We start from the raw sequence: 17,673 nt of genomic DNA, 5'->3' as shown, positions 1-17,673 counted from the left end.
TATAGATATACAATGCATGATTATATTCCATGTCACGTTGCAATATAAATGCCAGTATACATGTGCATTTAACATTAAGGCCACATACTTCAATTGCATAGTGTTACATATATACTAGTATCTAAGTTTGCTTAGCCAACAAAATGGTAGCATACATTAAATATATATATATATATATAATACTTGCCGTGTGTATGAACACACTAGCACATGTTACAGGTAGTAAATAGGATTCAACACTTTGCATTTAAGTACCTTGGCATCTTTCAATGTCATGCGTACCATTTGCATAATTTCTTTGTTGTGGCACTGCCTCTGTATTTTCGTCTATGGTGCTTCACTATTGCTAGAATTTTATCTTTAAGCTTTTCCTTTTATTCTTGTCTCCTACTATTCTGCTACTTAGTTACACTATACAGAATAAAGTTGTGTAGTAAAAGTACTCTTGTATCCCATGGCATGTTTAGTAATAAAATATATAGAACTCATGTGAATTGAGGTGGAATGACTTCAATAAAGAATGTTTCCATTGAAAGTCCACGTATCTATGTTTGAAAGTTCAACTTTCACACATGCATAGCACTATAAATCAAGCATGTTTTGGTGTATAAATACACCAAAACATGAAATGCACTAAAGTAGTAGCAAAACATTACATATATTTACCTTGGCTACCAACACTGTCATTTCTACCATCTCCATGTTCTGTTTGTCAAGGCAGTGACTTTATGGCTTTGCCTATGGTCCTTGATTGTGCTTAGAACGGACCTTTTTTCTAAGGCTTCTCCTTCAAGCCTTTTCTCCAAGCGTTTGGCTATATGGTTGCACTATACAAGATACATTTTATATATTAAAAGCAGTCTGGTATCCCATGTAATTTTTAATTACAAAACACATACAACTCATGTGCATTTAGCTATAATGACATACACTTCAACCATGCATGCCAAGTTTTAAATATGTGATGGTCAAGCATTAACAAATAGTGACATGTGCAATACGAATATGTTGCAATGTTTTGAACACCTACTACTGTAATGTCAGTATGAACTTATGTTTGCTGTGAGGTTTCTGTCTAGCAAGTCTCACTTGATTAATTAACTGTTTATTGGGTTGTATGACTTGGTGTGTTTTCATTTGGTGATTCAATTGACTAGACAGTTTGTCACTTCCATAGACTACACCTAGTTAGCACCACAGATTGTTGAATACCTTTGCCATTTCCTGTATACAATGTTAATATGTATATTTAAGTTAACATCCACTAACTACATATTTATATACTTTGAACTAGTTAATGGACAATTGCAGCAAGCAGATTACATAAGTTTGAACTTTGCTATCAACATATTGCAGCAAGCACATTACATAAGTTCGATAAAATTAGATAATACAAAATTAAATATGGATGTCCAACCTACCACGTATGATTGGCAAAGGAACCAACTATTAGCATTCTTATAGTAACAATACAAGGCAGCAATCATGTATAGAACAATTTAATTTCAACATATATACGGAGTAGTTAAATATATACATACACCATTGAAACATGACAAACGCCCTAAATTTTTACCTTTTGATATTGAATCTTTCTTTGCAATTGTTCTCCAAATGCCAGCTATTGTGCAATTCCACAACATGTTAGTCCACTTATATATTACAACATCAATCGGACATTATTAATATGCCCAAATTAATAACTAATAATACATGAGTTCAATTCTCATGCTTACCATATGTGATATACCTTTACTATGTCGCATTGGCTTCTGTGGAGATGAGCCGATTGAATGTTTTTCTCATCCCACAGCTCCTTTGCCACTCAACATGGTATGTATCTATTTCCAACTCAACCTAAAAAGAAAATAAGGATTTGTGCATTAGTAAGGCAATGTCAATAACAAAATGAACAACATAGTACTTATATATATGTAGTAGTACATATATATTCAGCTCATCGTTTAGACACAAAAATTGAGAAGTACATACAAAAAAGCTTACTGCACATATTATGCAAGTCAATGAGTAGAAAGAGCTACATTATGAGCTGTGTGCATCTGTAAATGCACTATTAATACATCATGTCTATAATAATACTATGAAAGAAACAACACATATGACAAATATGAGCATAACCAAGTATTATCCATCACTAACCACCAAGCTTGTTTGAACATTAATGTTCTTCACCACTACCATCCATCGACTTCTTCATCATCATTAAACTCATGTTCTTCATCAGAAATGTATGCGGTATCCTCCACATCATTCAAATTGTGAGCATTTGCATGAATTAATATCTTCTACATGTCATCGCAATTCAATGGTTTGATATTGGCCTCAACATCATCATCATTGTCAATCCCATTGCACTCATCTTATTGAAATGCCTCATCATATAGATCATTGGAAGATTTTGTAACTTATACATCATACAAGTTGCATGGTTGTTACCACATGCAAATTTCTGCCTAGCTTTGGATCAGTTAGATATATCACTTCCTCTGCTTTACTAGCAAGGGCATAAGGATCTTCGTTGTACCACGCTCTTGTTATGTTGATGCTTATGAACTTAAATTCATCAATCTGAATTTGGCTTTTATTGTCTATGTCCCACTAATAACATTTAAAAAGTAAGACTACATTTTGACTTCCATAACTTAACTTAATTATGTCAATCAAGATCTCAAAGAAATCGATATTTGTACTCCATTGTGTTCTTCTTTAACTACAACGCAACTATTTCGGTTTTTTTTTTTTTTTAATGCATATCACGTTTTGAAATGCAAAATCTATGTCCATTTATGATGCAACTAGTGTAGTGAACAATTCGTTTGTTAGGTCCTCAAGCTAGGCTATTAAGTGCTAAATAGTTAACATTTAAGCCATTGTTTTCCACACAATCTACACATATAGAACGTACAGTTTTAGCAATGAACATGCAACATCAATTGATTATATAGAAACAGCAAACATCCATGTAGAAACAAACTTATACATTGTAGGAACCATCTAGGGAACTCTAGAAGTTGCCTTACATCAATATCTCTAACATTTTCTCTTAAAAGGTGTCTTTATGCTTACTGCACATAAAACTAACAGCTTCAACTGAACAAAATCAGCTAACCAAAATGAAGACTAACACCCCGTAAGTGCTTAGTTTTACATACTTGCAATAGGTGCCTAGTTTCACATACTTGATGTATGGTAGGACTTTAACACAACTATTCAATACATACCATCTAATCTTTGCCCATTTAATCATATTAAGCTCATTAAACCACGACCTTTATGTGAAAAGGTAAAGGTTGAGCTTGATATTTCACCATCACCATCATAATTTCAATCTAGTCTATTAAAAGTAGTCTCAATGATGAGAATCCGTCTATACCCGCATAACCTGCAACCTGCTGGGGTGTTGATCCTGTGCAATTGAAGATCAGACCAATTACAAGGGCACAAGCTAAGAGATTTAAGGATAATCTGGTTAGCTACGTACAAATAAGTCTCAAAAAGGCATGATTATACTTGACGATTCTAAGCCAGTGCTGAGCATCCAAGTTATGAAGGCAGAAATAGACCCAAGAAGTTGTCTTAGTATATTTATGGATGCCGGATAGCAAAGGATGAATTTTATGGCCTATGAATATGATTGAGCATACCAATATGCCATAAAATCATGCCAAGGTAGAAGCAAGGTCGACCAAACACATCATTTGCACATACACTTCAATAATGGCCGGTTTTGCTTGTCTTAGCTCTAGAAGGTGGTTTCTTATAATCCAAGCAAGCTTTGATCATTTCGATCAATGGCAACATGTGGGGACCGGTTTTAATCCTCTTAGGCATCCTACAAGGCATATTGGATCTGATTTGGAGTTTAAATTAGCTGATGATTAGATAAAGATAACTTATTTGGAAAACTAGTCAACTACTTTCCAAATCTGAAATTTAACTTCTTTTTTTTAATAGAAAATAGTCTTTTATTTTGGATTTTATTTACTTATTTGCTCGAAAAAATTACTTAGAAAAGTTGATATTTTAATATTTTGACTATAAACAAATTTATTCCTTTTTCAAAATTAAGAAATTAATTAATACAAATTAGATTAGGAAAGTTAAAGTCAAATTCGGCCACACCATTGTTTCAACATCATTGGTCGGTTTTGATCCAGTTGATTTAGGTTTTTTGTTTTATAACCCAACCCTATTTAAGGGCTTATTTTTCAATAAAACACACACTACAATATTTTTTAGAAAATTTATTATGAGAAAGAATTCTCTTTGTTCTCTTTGAATACCTTAAACAGCGAATAGGGATTGATTGTTTTAATTTGACTTATCAATATGACATCCATCACCTATTGTAGCATTTCCATCATTATTAAGGTTTCTAATCACAAGTTGAGTAGGGGTCACGGTGATCATTAAAACTTGAACTTAATTAAGATCCAGGCTAATATAATATGGGTTTAAAAGCAAGTTGATCTAAGTTTGTATCATTAGACTTCATCTAGGTAAAATGAGCAAAATGTCAAGCATTCACTGTCAATACACCCTTCATCAATTGAGTCTTCGGGATGAGCCTTGTTGCGGATGTACCCTTTAAGCTTATGCAAGTACCTTCAAAACAGCGTCACATGAACAATTAAGGTAATGTAGTTAACTAAAGGAAATATATTCAGAAAAATTGAAACAGTAGCCATACTTTTTCAAATGATACATACATCCAACAAAATTGGCAAGACCCTGAAATCATGGCTTCTCGAGTAAGATGGATTGGTAGGTGCACCATAACATTAATATGCATATGCTCCAATTCTAACCTAGAATCATAAGTATCCTTTGTCTTCCTTATAATGTTCATCATGGTTCCCAATATACTATCACACATATTCTTTTCTATATGCATGATGTCCAGGTTATGTTGAATCTTGAGACATCGCCAATATGGTAATAAAAAAATATTATTTTCTTAGTCCAATTATGTGATTTATCTGCCCTCTTTCTTTTTTGGCGGTCTACCATGTGTCTTACCAAGCATTGGTTGTTCAAATTCATTCAGTTATTCAAGCACATCATATCCAAATAACATCTTTAGAGACGATCTATGATCTTTTTGCTCATACCAATTACAATTTCACCATCTATGATTTAAAGGTAAGAATTGTTGATATTCCATGTAACAAGTTTTCTTCCCATATTGTAATGAAAAGGATGAGGAGTATATGTTACAGGCAGGACATGCTAGTTTACCTATAGTAGACCATTCTAATAGATGGGCATAAGCTGTAAAGTCATTAATGGTCCATAAAATGGCAGCATGCAACTAAAAGAATTAATCCATCGATACATCATTGCTTGAACACCAACCTGCCACAATTCTTTCAATTCATGAACAAGAGATTAAAAATATATGTCAATATCATTTCCAGGAGCCTTAGTACTCAGGATTAGCAAAGACAATATAAGAAATTAAGATTTCATACAAAGCTAAGGTGGTAGATTATAGGGGACTAGAATGACCAACGACGTGCTGTAAGATGTCCTCATGTTTTCAAATAGAATAAAATCACCTCTTGCTAATCCAAGCACCACATTTTGAGAGTCACCAAAAAATATAATAAATTGTTCGTTAGGATGCTTCCCTGCATTCGAATCAGTTGGTGTCTCAAGATTCCATCCTTTATGTGTAAATCATGGTGCCACCCCATATCTTGAGCAATTTTTGGTGTTATAACGTTCTTTATACCTTAGGCGTCAATGGGAAGTAACATAATATCTTGTGTGTAACCTTTTTATAATTGTCCAAAACACATTTATACTGAGAGTCATTGTAAGTTGAACAAACTTCTAGGTCCTTATATTCATTCCAGAACCATATACAATCATTCTAATAAGCATATATTTTCTCATAATGAAGTCCTAACTCACGTATTATTTGTTTTGCCTTGTAGTAAGAAGAAGGCACATGTGCTACAATGGGCAATATATCCTTAAGCAGTTCAAGTAGCATATTAAAGGATTTATTGCTCCATCCTTTGAAGGTCTTCAAATGCAACAACTTCACAATGAATGAAAGCCTAGATGTTTTATAGCCAGAATACAATGGTTATGCTACATCCTTGAACAAATTGGCAAATATTTTTTACTCAAACAAAAACATTCCAGGAGCAGAGTCTAAGGAACTGGCGCATTCATTGTATGACTCATTATTATTCAAATCTAGCAACATATCCAATGTCCCGTCAGCCACCCCATCATCATTATCTATATATAGTTTATCATTCTCATTCAAGGTTGTATCCTTAGCCGCACTGGTCATGGATGTCTCTCCATGGTATATTCATGGTTATATGACCTTACAATACCATGGATTACCAAATAGTCATGTACATGATCTAGTGAAAGCAAGACAAAATTGTTGCACTCATAATAAAGACATTAAATTTTAGTCCCATTGCCAACATAATATCTTGCAAAATCCAAAAAATGGTTGACTCCATTAATATATTCAGGAAGTGTTCTGTTTCGTAGGTACATCCAACTTTTATTCATATATATATATATATGCTTAACGCTAACATAAAAAAATTAGTAAGATATATGGGTAGGTAGCAACTAACTAGAATAAAGATCAAGCATATACAATATATGCTTCATAAAGGCCACATACTACTATATTAAGCACATGAGAGGTTATGCATTGGAAGTTAAAGGAGCAAGGGAAATAAATAACGAAAGAAAACAATGTAGTTAACTATCATGAAAATAAGTAAGCAAGTACTATTAATAAGTAAAATGTTGCCATCTAAGAATGTATGCTACAAATTAGTTTGCACTTGTAGGTCGCTAGACAATTGTATAGCTTGAAACTAGTCCGCTATTATATTTAGTAATGGATAACAACAGATGAACACTAAAGAATTGACATACAATATATAAGTTATGGACAAATTCATCTTTTCCCACAAATGTAAAAATCATACTCTATGGATATATTCAACCAACAAAAATATGTAGTCACATAAAATTTTAACAATAAATGCAAATAACAGTTATACAAAAACAACAAATAGTCCTTTTTTTTTTTTTAAAGCATATGTATATATCCCAAGTATACTAATAGTATAGTAAATATGGAACAGGGATAGACAATCCACCAAACAAGTAATAGAGTTGGCACACATACAAGATCTAAATACTAGGGAAAAAAAACATGTTCATGCAAAAATATTAAAGTGAGATGGTCAACTTATTATCTGCTGTAAAAGGGATCAATATGCCAAGCACTTGTATATGAGACACAGCAAGAAACTACAAAGAAAAAATTGGAAATTGGTGTGTGTCAACATCCAGATAAAAGTGGAAAACACAATTTACAAATTCATATTTTACCTTGAACTCACCTAGTGCTAGAATTTGCTAGTAACTTAATTTTCTATACTTTTCCCCCATTTCCTAGATGCCTCTAGGATATGCTCACCACTATTTTTTTTTATCAAATATGAGACACTTTGATACATGTGTGAAGCAAGTGAAGACGAAACTGTTGGCTTTCATGATAATGAAGATGGTGATACCTTGCATTATAAAAAACTCGTTGTTATGTGACTGTTTACTGAGGAACAAGAAAAAACAACAATTCCATGCAACTATGATGGAGGTATGAAGTTTTTTAGCTACTATGATAAATTTTTACATATATGAATATATATATATATATATATAAGTTAATACATCGACAGCAACACGTTGCTAAGCATTTGGGAGCCTTTAATTCTTTTCTTTGTAAAACGTGGTGTGCTTCTCTGTCTTCGTTCCATATATTTTATCTTGTGTTCTTTGATATCCTTATGCAGCTTCCTATAAGAAGAATGCCTTAAGAAAAATACCCTTAATAGATGAACGACTATGTTGATGAAGAAATCATGCAACAGGCATCTAGGTTCGTTACAAGAATGGGCATAATAAATGAAGCAATTTATAAGAATGGGCACAGTAAATGAAGCAATCACTAGTTTTAGCTTACTCATTGTGTGACTTGCTATATTGTATCATTTGAACAGACATGTGATAAAAATGCAGATCAACAACATTCAACAAAATCATATGCATGATCAAAGATTGAATCCTGGTCAAACCTTAACTTGTAAAAATGGACTCGGTTGTACTTAAAGAGTGACTTTTAAACTTGAATACTTTCCTATAAACTAGGACCAAGTAAGAACTAACTTTTACTTTTGTGTTGGAGACATAACTGTCATGGAATCAAAATTCCAATACAAGGTTAGGATGGTTAGGCTTCAATGAGTTAGTTGTTTATCTACAATAATATATCATACTTAACAAATAATAAAGGTAGAACACATAATTAAATTAAAACACCAAATTAGGTGATGACAATGCTATAGATTACCAAGTGGACCAACAATGTTAGAACAAATGGATTGGGCAGCTGAACTATAATCGTTTCTAATTTATACAAGCAACATGCATATGTAAATGCATTACCATATAACTATCAAGAACATAAGTTGTGAAAACCATAGCAAGGACACTTTGTAGTGGTCTTTTTACATATAAGCCAAATCACTAGCATGTTGTAGAGAGAACGTCACATAGTAGTTACAATATGGTTGGTCCATCATTGTTCAATTGTTTCCATATATAATTGCTAGCCAAAGGATAGTTTTAAGTAATTGCTTGATATATCATAATGCAACATGCACAGTTTCATCCATACAAATGTAATAAAAAGAGACCAACATGCCAGCTGATTAATCTTTGAAATTAGGAAACTGTAATATTCCATCCTCATTTAGAAAGAGCTGATAAGACAAACACAAATTAGGACAAAATGATACAAACTATGTTCCCATCATCATTTCCATAGGAAGGCAAAGATAATAGCTTGACAGGGAAAAAAAGAAAAAAGAAAAGAAAGAAAAACTTACCACAAGAGCAAAGCTAATGCTGCAACTAATATTACCAAACAATGAATAGTACAAAAAGAGTATAAATGTAGATAAAGTATTTCTGAAATCTATATGAGGAAAAAAAAATGCAGAGATGAAAATGGACATGCACAAGGATGTGAATCCAATAGACTACAACAGGGTTCATAAAGTACTAACCTTAATGCTTTTCAAAATGCAAGCATCACTTAACATAATAAAGCAACTATGGTAATATTGTAAATGTGCATCATGGAGACAATTAATAGTAGCAAATGATTTAGGAACTCTAATAAATGACGATACAAAAGGTAAATTTTTAGAACATAAAATGCAAGTTCCATCTTTTAACAAGTTTGACATGTTGAGTTGAATATAAAATAAACTAGTTATGTCTAGAAACTTTAGACATCTCTCACAATATCTGTCCTCACATTCGGCCAATAAAAGTGTTCTTGCAGGATAGATAAAGTCTTTACCACTACAAAATGACCCATTAAACCCCTTCCATGACCTTCCGTAATTAACAATTTTCTAATGCTACAATTAGGAATACAAAGTTGATTTTCCTTAAACAAATATCCCTAAAAATTGTAGAATTTATTATAACCATGCTTAGCACAATTTGTAAATATTTCACCAAAAGCACTACCTTGCTCATAAAGTTCTTTCAACTATTCAAATCCAAGCAATCTAGCATCTAAAGTAGAAAACAATACATACCTTCCGGATAATGCATCGGCAACCATATTTTCCTTACTTTTTTTTTTTTTTTTGTAGTAGATGACATAAAGAAAAGTTTCAATGAATTTAATCAACTTCACATGCCTTCGGTTGAGCTTCCCTTGGCCTTTGATTTGCTTTGAAGATTCATGATCTGTATGAATCATAAATTCCTTCAGCATCAAGTAATGTTGCCATGTCTCCAAAGCTCTCACCAAAGCATACATCTCTTTGTCAAAAGTTGGATAGTTTAATATAGCTCTATTTAACGTCTCAATAAAGTAGGCTACGAGCTTTCCTTCTTGCATCAATACAGCCTCGATACCTACACCCAAAACATCACGTTCAAGTTTTAGAAAATTTTGATAAACCTAATAAAAAGCATTAGTTAATTTTTCTTTCAAAAAATTAAAAGATTTCTCTTGTGCTTCCCCCCATTTGAATCCAACATTCTTCTTGACAACTTCAATCAATGGTGCTACAATGGTGCTAAAATCCTTGACAAATCTTTGGTAGAAGCTAACCAAACCATGAAAACTCCTCACCTAGGTGATTCATGTAAGTTTCAACCACTCTTGTATGACTTTCACCTTGGATTGGTCAACTTTAATTCCTTCAACACTTACAACAAATCCTAGGAAAACAAGTTCATTTTAGCAAAAATCACACTTTTTAATGTGAGCAAATAACCTTTCCTTCCTAAGAACTTCTAACACTTACCTAAGATGTCCTACATGATCATCTAAAATTCTACTATATACAAGAATATCATCAAAATAAACAGCCATAAATGTTCTAATGATTGGATGCATAACATGGTTCATTAATTGCATGAAAGTGCTAGGTGCATTAGGAATTTCCTCCGGAAATATATCATTAAATTCTTACAAAAGAGAAGAAATAGAACTTAACAATTCAAGCTCTTTAAGGTTAGCTTGATGATTTAAATAAGCATCTTTATAAATCATAACTAGCATGGGTTTCTTACTCAAAATTGCTTTATTAATATCACTTAAGCTAAGATAAAAACTTTCTTTTTCTTTTCTTTCCTCTCTTTTTCTTTGCTACTCTCGGTTTTCTTTCTCACCCTTATGCTTTTGGGTTTTTCTCTCATTTTCTCTCTCTCAACTTCCTCTATTCTTTTCCCTCAAATTCGGTTTTAGAATACTTACCTTGGGCGTGTGGTTCAGTCTTGCCTTATTTGACAATTGGTGAAGCCGTTGGTTCCATGCTTGTTTTCTCCTTTAACCATTCGACCTCTTTCCTTTGTTGCATTTGTAAGTGGTCTCTAAACACCTCTTTTAGAGTCAACGGCTCGAGTTTAATCTTCTTTCCCTTAAATATAATAATAGTAGCATTTTCTTGGCCATAATGTATAGTATCTTTATTAAATTGTCATGGTCTACCTAATAAAATATGCCCAACATACATAGCCACAACATCACATAAAACAACATTTACATATTTATCAATGTTAAACTTTACATTGGCTTGTTTATTGACCTTCATCTCACCACTATCATTAAGCCATTGTAATCTATAAGGTTTGGGATGTTTAATGGTTGTTAATTCTAATTTCTTAACCACAACATTACTAATGACATTAGTACAACTTCCACTATCAATTATTATACTATAAATATTACCTTGAATCTCACATCGAGTATGGAAGATGTTTTGTCTTTGGACATGATTCTCATCTTTATACATAGTCAAGACCCTCCTTGCTACCAAACTTAACTCGGCCTTTGAAGCTTTGAGAGTTTCAGCTTCATCTTATTCTTCATCCTTAATTGCTTCATCTACAAGTTCGGCTTCTTCCTCAAATTCTTCACTTTCGGACTCCAACTCCCCATTGCATTTCAGCACCATAATTCTTTAGTTTGGGCACTGGTTGGCAATATGTCCTCTTCCTTGGTACTTAAAAAAAACAACATCTCTAGATCTTAAGGATTTAGGATCAGATTTACCTTCCAACTTAGGTGCTTCAATGGAATCCTTCCTTGTATCCCTCCTTGGCCGATCGGAGCTTTCTTCTCCTTGCTTCGGTTTTGGTCTTGATTCATATGCAGGATTGCTTCTCCAAACACTTGAATTGGATCTTCTACTGTTGGAAATTCCTCCAAACCATTAGCTTGTACCCCTCCTCTTGAATTGGTTCTCAATTTTAATGGCCACATGTAACACCCTCCTTGGCCGATTGGAGCTTTCTTCTCCTTGCTTCGGTTTTGGCCTTGATTCATATGCGGGATTGCTTCTCCAAACACTTGAATTGGATCTTCTGCTGTTAGAAACTCCTCAAAACCATGAACTTTTTACCCCTCCTCTTGAATTGGTTCTTAATTTTAATGGCCACATGTAACATCTCCTCCAATTCCACATATTGTTGTAATTCTACTTAGTTAGCTATCTCTCGATTCAAACCACCCAAAAACCATGCCATGGTTGCCTTTCGGCCTTCATTCATGCTTAATCTCATCATGAGCATCTCCATCTTCTTGTAGTAGTCCTCTACAGTCCTACTTCCTTGTGATAATAATTGAAGCATTTAATGCAGCAACCTATGGTAATGTGTCAGCACAAATCTTTTCCTCATGGCTCCTTCCATTTGTCGCCACATGGTGATTAATTCATTGCCAACTTTTTTTCGAATACCTTGCTCATTATTCCACCAGTGGAATGCATAATATACAAATTCTAAAGCTGCCAATTTAACCTTCTTTGCCTCAGAATAGTTATGGCAATCCAATATCATCTCCATACGCTCCTCCCATTCTAGATAAGTCTCCGGATCACTCTTTCCCATAAAAGGTATTATATTGACCTCAATATTTCCAAAGTCATTATCTTCCTCCCTAGCTTGCCTCCCATGGGTTTTACTTCCCTGAAGTGCAAAAATATCTTTGTAACTCCTCGTCGATGTTATTTCCATAATTACCTCCTTCAAATTCCTCCCTAAAAGGTTTGTGGCCTCCTCGACCTCAACCTCAATCTCCTTAGTATTCATATCTTGGATTCAGCCCACCTTAGGAATTCTCAATTGTGTCCATTCTTTGATCTAGGTGATCAAAGCAAGCATTCATCATTTAAAGTTGTTCCAAAACCGCTATCATGTCGGTAGGTTCACCTCCACTTCCCGTAGCTCTAGAATCCCCTTTGAATCCCACAGATTCCTCTTCAATATATTGTAATGAATCACCTCCTCTTCTTAACCTTGAATCTATCATGTTAGAGAAAATAATGCAAAAATCCTTACCAAAATCACTCCCTCATGTGTTGTACTTAAACAAGATCTCAAGACTTGTGTTTGCACACTAATTTTGGCTTTTAACACTCTTTTAAGCTCACACTCTAATGCCTTTTTCTTCTTAGAAAAGTATTTCAAAGTTCAAATTAAAACACACACAAAATAGCAACTAGATTACAAGTCTGCCTTAATTAAACTTATCAATAAAATAGCAACAAAATCAAATAAATACCGAGTGGATTGATAAAACCTAGTCTCGACCTAACTAACTAAAACAAAGGTAAAATTAGCAAGGCAAATTTTTGGATTTAACAAAAGATAAATCAAAATATTAAAGACCAATAATTCGAGGATAAAATCTAGAAAAAGAGATTCAAACAACAAACAAGAAACAATTCAAACAAGATATAGAATAGTTGTTGGTTGTAGTTCTGGTACTTTAAGTTTTTGTTTCAAATCCTTTACCAATTTTAATCCAAACAATTTTAGCACTCAAAATCCAAAATCCAGCAACCAAATATTGAACAAATAATCAGCAACCCAGCAACACAATTGTGTTTCCCGAAAACAATCAATTTCCCAACAATAATATACCTAAATCGGCCTTTGTGCAGAAAATTTTTATTTTTTTAAATCTTCGGCTTTCTTCCTTTTTTTTTTTTTTAAATCACTCAAATATTATAAACACCAACTCCAATAGCAAGAAACAACACCAAAATTGCAATTCCAATGTCAAAAATTCAACAAACCCAATCCAAACTCCAACAACAACAAATTTTAAAAAATTTGTAGGTTTTATGTAATATGTTATTAAATCTCTCTTTCTTTCTCTTTTTTGAATATATGAATGCAACTAATTAAGATTAAAACAGAAAATAAAAATCAACAATAAACCAAATTCCTAAGAAGTAATATACAAAACAACCAATAAACTAGGAAGCAAAAATTTGGCTAAAACAAAGAAACAAATTCGGCTATGAAGAAAAATATGGTTTATATATATATATATATATGCTGAACGTGAATGACATAGAAACAACCTTAACTAATGTTAAAAATTGCAGAATAACATAAAAAAAAATAAAGCAAATAAGATAGATCAAACCTGAACAAAATTCATCTATGATACCAAATGATATGAATCTAGGTTGACTTGATCCTAAGCCTCTATTCCATTAGTCTGGATCAAAAATTAAGTTCAGATTTTCATAATCACCTTAACCCCTAATTAACTTGTGATTAGAAACATCGGTACATGATGAAGACGGCACAATAGGTGATGGATGTTCTATTGATAAGTCAAATTATAACACTTTATTTCTATTAAATGTTTTAAGTGTTGAAAGCGAACTAAGAGAATTCTTTATCACAAATATTTTTCTGTATGAATAGTATACTGAATATTATTGAGAAAATAAGCCTTTAAATAGGCTAAAGATACAAAACAAAACCCTAAAGAATTAGGTCAAAAATCGGCCACCTTAGTTGTTTCCTTAATGTGGTCGAATTCCACTTCCTTTACTATTCTAATTTGGATTAATTAATTCCTTTATTTTGAATTAGGAATTAATTAATTTAAAATCAAAATAATAAAATTCTAACCTTCCTGTAATTTTTCCAGCAAATAAATAATTAAAAACCAAAGTAAAAACTATTTCCTAAAACAAAAAACAAATGTACAAATTGGGAACTAGTTGATTAGTTTGCCAACTAAGCTATCTTTATCCAATCACCAACAAGTTTAGGCTACAAATCAGCTCAAATATGACACGTAGGATGCCAAATAGGATTAATATTGATTTTCATATGTTTCCTTTGATTGGAATAAGTCAAACTTACTTAATCAACAAAAGAAGTCAAAGCTAGTGCCAAATTGGACATTTTCCGCCAACACGAAACTTCATGTGCAAATGTGATGAATGACCAGCCTTGCTTCTGTCTTGGCATGATTTTATGATCCTTGAAGTGCTCAATCATGATTTTACTTCTTCATTACTTTTTAACCTGGTCTTCCTTTCATTTTTCCAATTTAGATTCTTCAAGTACTTTACTAGCTGAAATCTCCTATCATTTTCATCAATTTTAATACAAAAGATATCTCCTATCATGTTTCTCTCTTGCAATAATGAAAGATCCCTCTTTTGTATACTAATTATCTTCTCGATATATAGCGTCCTAATTCAATTTTCTTAGAACATATCAAAAAATCATGTCATCAACATTTTGAATAAATTGATTGGAAACCATGTAATATGGAGACAAAACCCAACTACAACATTGGTATTTTCCAGTTAACTGCTTCAATGCCAAAAGTAAGCACCTATAATTTCAACCGTAGATGCCACCAATTCCTTTAAGATCTGAAAATCAATACTTCATACTCGGCTTGATTGCTTGAACATTCAAAAGCAAGTTAGAATAAAAATTACACCTTTCATCCCATTAGGAGTTCAGTAAAGATTCCCAATTCTACTAAAGTAAGACCCTTGGCCCATTAAAGCTTAATTTCCAAGGTGTAAGGGAAATAGCTTCTATTTCCACCATATCCATTTCTCCTTCTAATTTTAGATATGGATGGCCATCTAAGAAATCTATCAGGGCTTCACCTTTCATTTCTTTCTCAAACACATATTTAAAGGCAAACTCTAACCAGGCATATAATTGATGAGATTGGTATGAGAGATGATGAACATGATAGTCGGTAATATGTAGTGTCATTGCTTTGGTATTGCAAAAAATAACACCAAACATAATTTTTGAATTCTAAAATATATCAACACATTTGTCGTGAGAATTCAGCTCAAGTAATATATAACATACTCCTTCCCAGTTTCCTGTCTTGGGCTAGTAGACACCCAACAAATTTTCAATAGCCAAAATATAAAGCTTGAATATAACAAGTGGATTGGTCAGGTACTCCTTAATGCAATCAAAGGCCTTTTAGCGATGATTTTTTTCTTCTAAATTCTTCTCTTTCTTCAAATTAAGTAAGAATGAAAAAGGTTGGATATATCCAAATGATTTGGATATAAATCTTTTTAACGAAATTGATTTTCCGAATAAGGCTCTGCAACTTTTTCTTATTTTAAGGTGATTTTGCTTCTACAATAGTCTTGGTTTTAATTTTTTCAACTTCAGTGTCTGTATGATGAACCTAGAAATCTAGAAAGTTTCCCACCAAGACTCTAAATGTACTTCTGAGTTTCATATTCAGCTTATGTTTTCTAGTTCTTTTGAATTCCTTTCTCAAGTCTACCATATGACATCGTATAACATCCAACTTCACCACAACATCATTAATATAGACTTCTAAAAGATGTTAAATCTACCGTGAAAGATTGCTTTCATCACCCTCTAGTAGTTGACTTTTGCATTTTTTAAATTACATGATAGGACAATCCATTTGAATGTTCCAATTGCAACCAGACATCTAAAATTCATCTTTAGAACATCTTGTTTAGCTATGAAAGAAAGAATTTCATGCTTGGCCACCGCATATATGAATAAATTGGCCATGCGACATTGGATATTCATCTTTAGGTGTGGGTAAGTTTAAATTTTTTAAAAAATGCGTATTTTAAGCTTTTCATTCTTTCACAACTGAGACTACATTAGACAACCATTCTACATGGCAAGTCATCCTTATAAAACCAGCTTTAACCCACCTTTCAATTTCCTCTTTCATTTTGAATATGATTTTCAATAACTTTCTTCTTAGTGGCTACTTAAAAGGCTAAAATCCCTCCTTTATTGTAGATGGTGTTCCACCAAGTCCCTATCTAGGCTAAGCACCTCCTAGTAGTCCTAGGTGAAACAATCCTTGAATTCTATCAAAAGTTAAATAATTCCGGCCACTAACTCTACGACTAATAGACCACTTACAAATGTTAGCCTTTTAAACCTTGACCTTGGAATCATCCATTTTAAATGTTGCCATCTAAAACTCATCAAAGACGGATTCTAAATAAACACCAACCTTAGAATCATATTCTATAATTCATTTAACTGAATCAATGGCCAATTTATCTTTGAAATTTTTTTTTCGCCTTATAAGCCACTAACTTCTAATAGTAATTTAAACTACCATTGTTTTTCCTTGTTCATTATTGTGTATATACATTGGAAACTTTTTGTATTTACCTTCGATATTTAGGCTACCATTGGTTGAGCCAACTTATTGCATACTTCTCTCATCAATTTGTGAACTCTCCTGGTATCTTTCCATGTCATGACTCCTATTGGATAGCTATGTTTGCTGTTGTCAGAAAACTAAATGAGACCAACCCCATCCTTATAGCACCAAACCTCAATTGCATTGGCATTCATACTTGTGTTGTGTTTATGTCGGTCTATTTATTTATCATGTTGTATTTATGCTAGCCTATTCATTTATTGTGTCATGCCCATGTCAGAGTAGTCGTATTTGTGTGGTCCAATTCTATATTTATGCTAATAATTTTTTATTTATTTTAATTATTATTGATTAAAACGAATACATTATTATACAAAGTAAATATAACAAATAACTTAAATTCACTGTAATAAATTTATTTTATCATTTATTAGGTAATTCATATTACACAAAAAGAAAAATAAATAAATAACTAATTAATTACGTAACTTTTAGGCAAAAAAAATCTCTATATAAACTAATATATGATAATAAATGATCAAAAACTTTAAATATAAATAAAGATTAATTTACTAATGTATTATATTGATTAATTTTAAAATTATTAACAA

Source organism: Ziziphus jujuba, chromosome 7, assembly GCF_031755915.1.
Source record: "Ziziphus jujuba cultivar Dongzao chromosome 7, ASM3175591v1".
Classification (NCBI taxonomy): domain Eukaryota; kingdom Viridiplantae; phylum Streptophyta; class Magnoliopsida; order Rosales; family Rhamnaceae; genus Ziziphus; species Ziziphus jujuba.
This window is presented reverse-complemented; position numbering follows the sequence as displayed.